Source organism: Condylura cristata, unplaced genomic scaffold (genome assembly GCF_000260355.1).
Source record: "Condylura cristata isolate star-nosed mole 26May11 unplaced genomic scaffold, ConCri1.0 scaffold00017, whole genome shotgun sequence".
Classification (NCBI taxonomy): Eukaryota; Metazoa; Chordata; class Mammalia; order Eulipotyphla; family Talpidae; genus Condylura; species Condylura cristata.
In genome coordinates this window covers 1,706,329-1,716,954 of record NW_004567118.1, presented here as the reverse complement: position 1 = coordinate 1,716,954, position 10,626 = coordinate 1,706,329, and positions in this window count along the sequence as shown.

The window sequence follows — 10,626 nt, the reverse complement described above, 5'->3', positions numbered from 1 at the left end:
TTTTGACTCCAAGCCAGCATTAGGGTATCTGGTCCTCCCAGGCCGCAGACTTCCTCAAGGGTTAATAAGTCTAATAAGTGAGTCAGCCCTGGGGACGAAACAACCTGAAGCCCTCAGTCTTAGAAGTCTGACATCCGCCACCATTTTCTGGGACAACCTCACTAAGCTGCCTGTATCTGATCTAGGGAGAGAAGGAAAAACCAGTACTAAAGACTTATATGGAGTATCCATGTGGTGAAGTTATGCTTATGCCACTTGGCATGATCCTCCCCACCCTTTGAGTGGGAGGATTAATATCTTCAGCTTATCAATGATGAGTCTGTGCTTCAGAGAGCTTGACTGACCTGTCCAGGGGCAGGTAGCAAAGAAGCAGAGAGAGGCTGAGCCCTGTCCACATTGTCTGTTTGCAGGCCTCTAGGTGACCTCTGATTCCAAGTCACAGAGCAGTGTGCACCACCCTAAACTTCCCACAGCCATTGTCCCTACAGATCCATTTTCTCAGTCAACCCTCACTTCTAGGAGAAGAGGCAGGTTTATTGCACACATTTTGCAGCGGGGGAAACGGATACCCAGCAAAGCCAAATGACTCAAAATGAAGGTCAGAGAGCTCGTAAGCACCAAGGCCAGGACCCGGGCACTTAGGCTTCCTATATCCACTTCATGGGTTCTCACCATGATGTCAAATAAGTCTTTCCTTTCACACTTCCCTTCTCAGATCGGGGGGTTAAGCATATTTTCAATTAACTAAAGCCCAACAAGCTGGATATCTTGTCCAACCAAGGTAGAAGCTAGAAACCTGGGCACTAGAAATTCTACTTGTTCACTTCTTCTCCTTGGAGTCTGGCTTCCCCTCTCCCTGAGTGTGGGTTCCAGAGGTGGGCAGAGTGGCCTGAGTAAGGGAGTTGGCTGTATGTACAGGGTAGGATTGTGGGGCCCTAGACTACCCAAGCTAAGGGGTTCAGCAAGCTCTGGCTACTTACACAGGGCACTGATTCATTCCAAACTGTTTACTGCTCAGCTGCTATATGCTAGGTGTGCACAAAATTCAAACGCATCCTCAACCTTGTTGAGAGTGGAGGATAGTTAAACAAGTATAAATAACACACAGCAAATGTTAGATGTCAGCCAAGAAGCGTGGGACAGGAATACAGGGCTGGTATGAGGGAAGCACCACGAGTCAGGGCCTTAAGGGCGTCTGGCGTAGGAAAGGCACTCCAGAAGAGGCTGACGGGCAAGGAAGAGCATGAAAGGACTAGGTCCTCTGCTTTGGCTGGTTCAGGAGTAAAATCAGGATTCTGTGCAAGAAAGAGAAAACAGGGCCTCCCAGGTGGTACAAGGGGTTAAGTCGCAGCACTATGAAGCTGTCAGCAGTCACAGCAGCACAAGCTCTGTCCAGGCCAGGGGGCCAGGGAGCTGACCCACGCAGCGTGGCAGACCTCTCCTGACCTGCCGGCTGCTCCCCTCAGCAGTGTATCTCAGTCGACCTGCCTGTCCTGCTCCCCACTCCGTCTCTAGTGAATCCTCTCACCCCGGCACCTCTGGCTTGTACTCCAGCTCTTGTATGCATAAATAAATATTTAAAAAGAAATAGAAAACATTCCAGGTGCTTTATGCAGAAGTCTATTTATGCAGGTGCTGTGGACTGAGTTGTCCCCACCCCCCAAATTTAGATGTTGAAGCTCTCACCCCAATGTGAATGTATCAGGCAATAAGGCTTTTAGGAGGTAATTAAGGTTAAATGATGTCATAAGGGTGGAGTCCTAATCCAATGGGATTGGTGACTTTATAAGTACAGGGGAAAAAATTCTTCTCTTTCTCTCTCTTTTAAAGATTTATTTATTTATGCATACAGAACTGGGTGTAGGCCAGAAGTGCATGGAGGGAAGTGGTGGGAAGATTCACCCAAGAGAGTGGGGAGCAGAGAGCAGAACAGGGAGACTGAGGAAGTACACTGCTGAGGGGTGTAGCAGGCGGCCCAGGAGAGATCTGCCGCGGTGCCATGTGGATCCCCTCCGGCCAGGGGATCGAACTCACACTGAAGCTGCAATGGCTGTCTTGCGGTGCTGTACTTTAACCCATGTGCCACCAGGGAGGGCCTTCTCTCTCTCTTTTTTTGAAAGATGCATTGGTTTGTTTGTTTGTGCATACAAGAACTGGGTGTAGGCCAGAGATGGGAGTGTGAGAAGACTCATCAGAGACTGGGTGGAGAGCAGAACAGGTGATCTACTGAAACACTGCTAAGGGGAGCATCAGGCATGACAGGAGAGGTCTGCTGTGCCATGTGGGTCATGCCCTGGCCGGGGATCGAACTCAGGCTGTGGTAGTGATGGTGCCTCCAGATTCTTCTCTTTTTCTACACACACACACACACACACACACACACACCAAGAAAAGGGCATGTGGGCACATAGGAACGGCAGCCACCTACCAGTCAGGAAGTGAGTTCCCAGCAGAAGCCAACCACACTAGCTCACTGACCTCGGACTTCCAGTCTCCAGAACTGAGACATTAAGTTTCTGTTGTTGAAACTACCTGGTGTGTGTTATTTCAGTAAATCAGTTGGAGCAGAGGAAGAGAACAGGGAATGAAGTGCCTGCCAAATTGTTGGATGAAGAAGAGGAGCAAACTTTATGATGAACTCACAGAAATGATCCTCCAGAGGAAGCTTCCACCTCTGCCACAATCAGGAGGGGAGAGTCGGGAGGACGCCCTGGGCCATGCAACCCACATACCACAGTCCCGTGGGAACCAGTGTGCCTGCTGCCGCTGTTCTCATAGATGGGACATGGAGCCGTGTTGCAGGAAAACACAACACTATAAGCTTACCTGTAAAAACAGCCACATCAGCAAGAAGATGGCCTCAGATTTTCCTTCCAAGTTTCAAAGGGCTGCATTTTGCGTCCAGAACCCAGCTGCAAGGGAGGCTGGGAGAGGAGATTTTGAGCTTTTCTCCCTTTCCAGCAATATAGGAAGAAACCTAGGAGGAAGTGGGAATGGATGCTGGAGGTCAGTTCATCTGGTCTACCACAGCGGGGCAAGTGTGGTCGAAGGGAAAGCTGGTAATAGATTTTAGATCTGAAGGGTGGGTGAGTTTGGAGTGGAAAAAAGAACAGCATGGATGGCTGCCTTGATTAACAGAGGTCTCCGAAAGCTAACGGGACCCTCTGGGAAGCAGGTAACTCTAAGGCATGTATAAGAATCACCTGCGGGGGCTTATATACACACACACATTTTTAAAGATTTATTTATTTATGCATACAAGAGCTAGGGTACAGACCAGAGGTAGGGGGTGGGGGAGGAGTCACCAAAGACTAAGTGGGGAGCAGAACAGCAGATGCAATGACATACACTGCTGAGGGGAGCAGTGGGTGGGTCAGGAGAGGTCTGCTGCGCCCTGTGGGTCAGCTCCCTGGCAACGGGGATCGAACTCGTGCTGCAGGGGCTGCGGAGAGCTTCCAGTGCTGTGCTATAGCTCCTTGCGCCTCCAGGGAGGCCCCACCTGGGGATTATGTCCCAGTATTGGGAAGCCCCAGGATTGTTCCTACCAGGTAAACGCCAGTGTCTCTGCACCCATGATTCTGATGCACTTGGACTCTGGACTTCCAGGAATACTGACCTGGGGCAGGGCAATCCCTCATGGGATGGTCAGCTCTGAACAGGCTGGAGATGTGGGGGCCATGTACCAATACAGCAATTTAGTCTGCTTCCTGACTGCTACTCTTAGGAAAGTTAGATACTTGAATCCTGAAAAATACTAATGAGGTGGGGGTGCAGGGGAAGGGTTCTGCCTGGAACCCACTCCTCCAGGGAGTTAACATTTGTCACACACACTGAGATGGACCAGGTAGTCAACTGCATGCACAAAAATTTGTGTCTGATTTTTCTCAGTTCCCATGCTGACCCAGCAGTCAGGGTACCCTGGGGCCCTAGAGTCGAGGTTACCTTAGAAAGCACCCTTGGGCTCTCCCTGGTGGCACAACAGGTTAAAGCGCAGCACTACGAAGCTATCCACAGATGCTTCAGCATGAGTTCTATCCCTGACCAGGGAGCTAACCCACATGGCTCAGAGGACTTTTGTCACGCCTGCTGCTCCCTCAGCAGTGTTCTTGGTCGATCTGCCTGTTCTGCTTCCCACTCTGTCTCCGGTGAATTCTTTCTCTGCCCCTGTGCCTCCGACCTGTACCCCAGTTCTATATGCATAAATAAAATCTTAAAAAAAAGAAAGAAAGCGCTCTAAACCTTAAGGAGCTTGAGGGCTGGATAGACAAGGGGGCAAGATGAAACTAATGGACTGGAGAGAGGTGGCCCAGTCATGGAGAGGGAGCGGTGGCAGGCAGAGTCATCCAGAAAGCGCCTGGGTCCCCATGGCCTGGGTCCCCATGCAGCACTGCGGCCCCAGATGTTGTCCACAGCTCACACCGCATTTCAACACAGAATAAGCTATTAAAGTAGATTTTCTTTTTTTTTTTCTCAGTCATTTTCTTGGCTCTTACTGCCCACTCCCACTCTGGCCTCCAGCCCCCGTTCTGAAGGAGAGGCCACAGCTAGATGGAAAAGTTCTGGCCCCCTCCCACCAGTGCCCCCACCTCAGCCCCACATCTCTGGGGAGCAGCGTAGCACCAAGCCAGAGCAGACTGAGGCTGTGGGGCCTGGCTGCCGGGACCAGGGGCCTTCCTCCTCTGGGGCTCCCGCCCACACCGCCCGCGGAGCTGACTCTGGGGAACGCTCCAGAAGCATCTGTAGCCCCACTTAGCCAGGGTCTTGGGCCTGTCTCCTTGCTCTTGTGGGCTGGTTCTCCCTGAATAGGAAGAGGCTTTCAGGCTGGGGGAGCACCCACTCCTCAGTTATGGCCACAAAGCAACGTCCAGGGAAGGAGGGGGAGCGGGCCCGGCTGGGGTCGAGGGCTGGAGAGCCAGGTCCTCGCTAGTAAATCAAAGTCGGTTTCCCAGATGGAGCTGCAGTCCTTTGATTTCTCAGTCGCCCCCCTCCCCCTCGGTCTCCCCTCACCCCAGCGCCATGGTTTCAATTCCTCCCTGAAAAGCAGTGGGGCCTCCTTTCAGACCAGCCCAGCTCCTCCAACTCCCAACAACAGCTTAAGTTACAGGAAAGAGAAAGGGGAGGGGTGAGGTGGCTCAGCCTGGAGGGAAAGGAGAGAAATTCTGGGAGACGGGCAGGGGGCAAGGGAGAGTGGAAAGAAAGAAAGGGAGCTAAAAAAAGAAGAGAAGTGGGAAGGAAGGAAGAAGAGGGGACAAAGGGAACATGGCAGGAGATGGGGTACAGCCACAAATGGAGGGAGCCCCAGCTGGAAGCCAAGCGCCCATCCCCATAACCATCATCCCTGGGGACCACTCCACATCTACAAACCTCTGATTCAGACTCTCCCACTCCTCTCCTCTTGGCATTAGGTTCTAGAAGGTTTCAGGAGCCAAAATATCTGACTCATTCATTCCCAGGGACTTTTTTTCCCTGGGCCACAAAGGCAGAATCACCCCCAGAACCTCCCTGACCAAACTCAGCACTAGTTTTTCAGCTATGTTTTCCTCAGTTTGTTTTGAACAGTCCACACCTTGTTTGGCCAGCGCTAATTAAAGCTCTTAATTAATAGATCATTTGTTATATCTGCTTAATCCTTTTATGGCCCATTCTGCCATCCAGAGATGTTGGGTGCTGGACAGATAACAGCTGCACCCTGCCAAGTCCCCTCCTCTCCATCCCCAGAGCCAGAGGCAGCCTTGGAACTTGGCAAGGGGTTGGGGTGAGTGCCCTGAAGGGGATCTACTGTGGGGGCTCCAGAAATCCTAGACCTGGTTAGTCGGCAGCCCTTTTCTCAGGGCCTGTTCCCTGGGAGTTAAATGGAGGTGGCTTTCAGGAAGAGGGACTTGGTGGCCCCTCTGGGCTCCAGGCTGAGGGAGAGAAGGAAGAAGTGCATCTTGTGGGCTAGGGGAGAGGCCAGCCAACTAGATGCTCTGAAGACTTCAACCTGTTTTCCCAAAGCATGTCTAGGACCCACCTTGTTGGGTAGGGAGAGCAGAGCACCTTTGCTTAGAGGATCCGCATCCAGAAATGATGGTCTCTTCCCCCCCCATCCCCCCTTTTTCACTTTTAGGGTGGAGGCACTTTCAGTGCTTGGGAAGGAAAGAAAAACTACAGGGGAGGAAACAAAGAGGGAGCCCTAGAGCTGTAGGCCTGGCTGGGGGGGGGGGTTCCCTGGAGAATCACCTCCCTGACCTGACCTGACCCTTGAGCTAACCTGACCCGCAGGGAGGATTTCTCTGGATGGGAGGGGCTCACTCCGGAAAGGAGCAAGGAGACTGACCTGACTCACTGCTGGTTTCTTCCCCTGGTAAAATGAAAAACCAGAGACAGGAGGGTATTTGTGGAAGAGGGGGCGGCACTGGGTCAAAGCCCCCAGTTTTCCTGATGTGAGATGTTCCCAGGGCTTCTCCTGAGCCTTATGTCCTTGGCTGGGCCCAGTGACCAGCGGTCATTGTGCTTATCTGGACGCTGGTCCAGGTGGCATCAGGTGAGAGCAGGTTCCAGGATCCACCTTATTTTTCTCCTCGCCCCTGCGTCCAAGGAAGTATCAGCACATCTTTGTATGATTCCCCTATATGAGAGAGTCAAGCTAAGGGAGGAAAAATATCTCACTCAGGGTACTAGCCGAGAGGGGTGCAGCCTGGCAGCAGCCTACAAATCCTGTGTCCTTGACCAAGTACCTTCCTCTTCTGTCAAGGTGGGATTTCTGCTGAGACCACCCCACAGAATGGACAGTGTACTGTCTTGAGCTCTCCATTACGCAGCTTTGTAAAAATGATTGACAGTAGCGCCCCAGGGCTTGGGGGGAAATGGCATTGGTACTGTAGGGGGCTGAGGGTGGGGGGACTCACAGTGTCCTAGCACAGCCCAAGACCAACCAGAAATGTTCCTCAGGGACAGCAGCAGCCCAGCTCACTGGCAGACTGCAGCTCTATTACCTTAGAGCCTGAGGGTCTGCAGACTGTGTGGATGCTGTGAGGACTCAGTAATTTGTTAGCTATAGGGCCTCCCTGGTGGCCCAGGGAGCAAAAGCACAGCACTAGGAAGCTATCAGCAGCCATAGAGCTGGCCCACAGGGCACAGGAGACCTCTCCTGTCTCTCCCGCTGCTCCCCTCAGCACTGGATTTCAGTAGATCTCCCTGTCTTGCTCCCCACTCTGTCTGGTGAATCCTCTCACCCACTGATCCTCTGGCCTGTACCCCAGTTCTTGTATGCATAAATAAATAAATCTTAAAAAGTAATTAGTTATGGCATTCACGGAGCTTTTAGCCTTGCATCATCAGGTTGAGAGCCAAAGTTATCTCTTTGAAATCTCACAAGGGAGCCAAAGTGACTAAAATCTGATTTGAGGCTCCCAGACCCCAGAAAAACAAGCCATCTAACATTCTCTCCTGGCCTCATCACTCCTCAGCCCCATGGTCCTTAAATGTTGGCATCCCCAAAGCTTTGATTTTACCACCCAACCCTCCTTCCCGAGATGACCCCAGCCACTCTGCTAGTTCCAGTCACGGGCTAGTGACCCCAGGTCTAAATCTTGCCCTGAACCCCCTTCCTGGGCACTGGGCTAGAACTGTCTCTTTTCTAGTTGTCTTCCCTTGCGTGTACGTAGGCTCAGTTTGACAGTCTCATTATCTGCCTTGTCCCTGCATTTCCAGGCCTGGTTATGACATCAGGGCGCTGAGACCGGAAGCTTGGGTGCCTCCTTCCTTCTCACTCCTCCTTTACATGGCCACAGCTCAGTTCATGCCTCACCTTCTGCCTAATCCGTAGCAATCTACGCTTAACTGGTATCTCTGAGATCCTAACTGGTATTTCGCACTCCTCACAGCTACCCCAAATGTACTGTTTAGAACTTAAGAGTGACCACTTCCCTCAATCCTGTGCACCCACCTCTCCAGGAGCCCAGGCAGTGCATGCACCAGATCCAAGGTCCCTGCTTATTTTTTTAAGATTTATTTATTCATACATACAAGAGCTGGGGTGTAGGCCAGAGATGCAGGGCGTGAGAGGATTCACCAGAGACAGAGTGGGGAGCAGAACAGGCAGATTGACTGAAACACACCGCTGAGGGGAGCAGCGAGCAGGACAGAGACAGCAGAGGTCTGCTGTGCCATGTGGGATTGCCCCTGACTGGGGATAGAACTCAGCATCAGGGTGGTTGCTCTGAGACTTAACCCCTCAGGAAGGTCATCAGGAAGGTCCCCTCATTTTATTTTATTTTTTAAAAAAGACTTATTTACTTATGCATACAGAATTGGGGTACAGGCTAGTGGTGTGGGGGCAGTGAGAGGATTCACCAGAGTCAGAATAGGGAGCAGAACAGGCAGGTCGCCAAAGTACTCTGTTGAGGAGAGCAGCAGGGCGGGTCAGGAGAGGTCTGCTGCACCATGGGGATCACCTCTGGGGTTGGCAATCAAACTCACACTGAAGCAGCTGCAGTTAGCTTGCAGTGCTGCATCCTTACCGGTTGCACCACCAGGGAGGGCCCCTCATTTTATTTTTAATTACATTATTTTGCATTGAGGTAATGCTGGTTTGCAACACCATATATGGCTTACGGATAGAGGTTTACAAGTCTTCAGATGAATGTTACCATGCCGTGACCACCACCTCAGATGCTTTGTCCTTAAACAATATGCAATACCTACTTGACAGGCACATACTTAATGCACGCGCAGGGCTTAGGAGCACAGTAAACAGCCTCAATCTCCCTCAGGTATCCAAAGATGTATGCGGAATGAGCTTTCATGTGTACTCTTGTTTTGAAAGACACTATGTGATTATTACAAAATTTATGTCTGTCATCCTGAAATTAGTTTGGATGCGCTGTCTCACATTTTAAGTCCCATTTTATTCCCAGATGGGGAAAAGTGTGGTTTGAAAAAGTGAAGCCGTGAGTTCACGGTAGTCACAGATCAGAAACGTTCCCTGTTAGCCCAGGTCACCAGACATAGTTCCCCTTGGACATATAAATAAATGTGACCATTTAAAATACCTAGATGAACTGACAGGTATAGGATGAGCCTTCTTGTTTCCATAGGTGTGTTTTCAGAAGACTTCCTGGCAGGTGGAGCTGAAGGAGTAGGAGGTACCAGCAGAGGAAATGCTGACGACCCCTCCTCCCTGCACCAAAGGACACTGTAACTTTACCTCACTGTCCCCTCTTCAAGATAGTTTCCTTCATTCTGCTCTTTGTAGTCACTTGTTCGTGTCACAAATACTGGTCCTTTGTGCATTCTAGTATGGCAGTGCCCTTTCTTGGGCCCCGGTACCCACCAGAAGTAACTGAACTAGTTTACACAGGGACCCTCTCAAGGCCACAGGGCTGTTTCTGTTAGGGATCAGGTGCAAGCCAATATTCCAATTAAAATTACTTTGGTGCTGTCTATCCAGTGACATCTTGAAGCTTTTAAACTGAGAGAACCTGTTCTCTGCCTTCAGTTATGGGTTGCCTATAGTGGGGTGCAGACAGGCCTGCCGTCTGGAAACGCAGTTTCTGGTCCTGTTCAGACTTTGTCCCCTCATGTGAAAGTAAGAGTAACCAGGGATATGGCTGTTTTGATTGTGATTTTTTTTAAAGATTTATTTATTTATGCATACAAGCACTGGGTACAGGCCAGAGATTGTGGGGGGGGGCAGTGAGAGGATTCATGAGAGACAGAGTAGGGAACAGAACAAGCAGATTGACTGAAATACACTGCTGAGGGGAGCAGTGGGCGGGTCAGGGGCGAGCTGTCATGCCATGTGTGTCAGCTCCCTGGCCGGGGATTAATCTCATGCCCAGTGGCTGAGAAGAGCTTCATAATGTTGTGTTTTAACTTATTGCACCACCAGGGAGGCCTCTGATTGTGACTTGTTATTTCATGCAAAAATGCTCCATCCTGTAAGATCTTGGAAGCCACTTTTCTCTGGGGATACCTTCAACTCTTGAAGGATAGGGATGCTGCCAGTTTACTCCATGTTCTCCAGGGCACCTGACACAGTGGTTTGAAATCGGAAAACTAAATAAAAAATAGGCCAGAGAAATGAAAGGATGACCGAGAGAGGGTGAAAGAATGTATTTTAATTCTTTTTGCCAGTCCCAGCTCCCTCTCTGCTTTGGGGAGCTGAAGAAAGTACAATGGTTACCCCTGTCTGGCCCTAGAGCAAGAAAATAGTTTTGTCATGGAAGGAAACTGAAGTAGGCTGTTTCAATCTGCGATTTGCTCTCCACTTCCTATCAGCCAGGGCTACCTAAGTGGGGCTGGGGGTAGGAGCCCATCTTATTCTGTTTTTACTGCTTAGTTCTGAGGCCTGGTACCAACTCTTAATGATGCCCTGGAGGTACAGTAGGAGGGTAGAGCTGAAATAGCAGCACCTCAGCTTTAATTTGGGGCCCACAAGTGGGAGAGCACACCCTGCTGGGGGTGAGGGGTGGGGGCCATAGGACTGGGATTTAGCAGTGGAATGGAAATGGACTAGAATGATTGTGAAGGAAAATGTTTTTCCTCAAGTGGTAAAAAGATCTCCAAGATACCAGAGAGAGCATTTTCAGATTGTGAAGAACCTAAAATATTTTATATCATCAATGAAGGGAAAAAATTGACTCC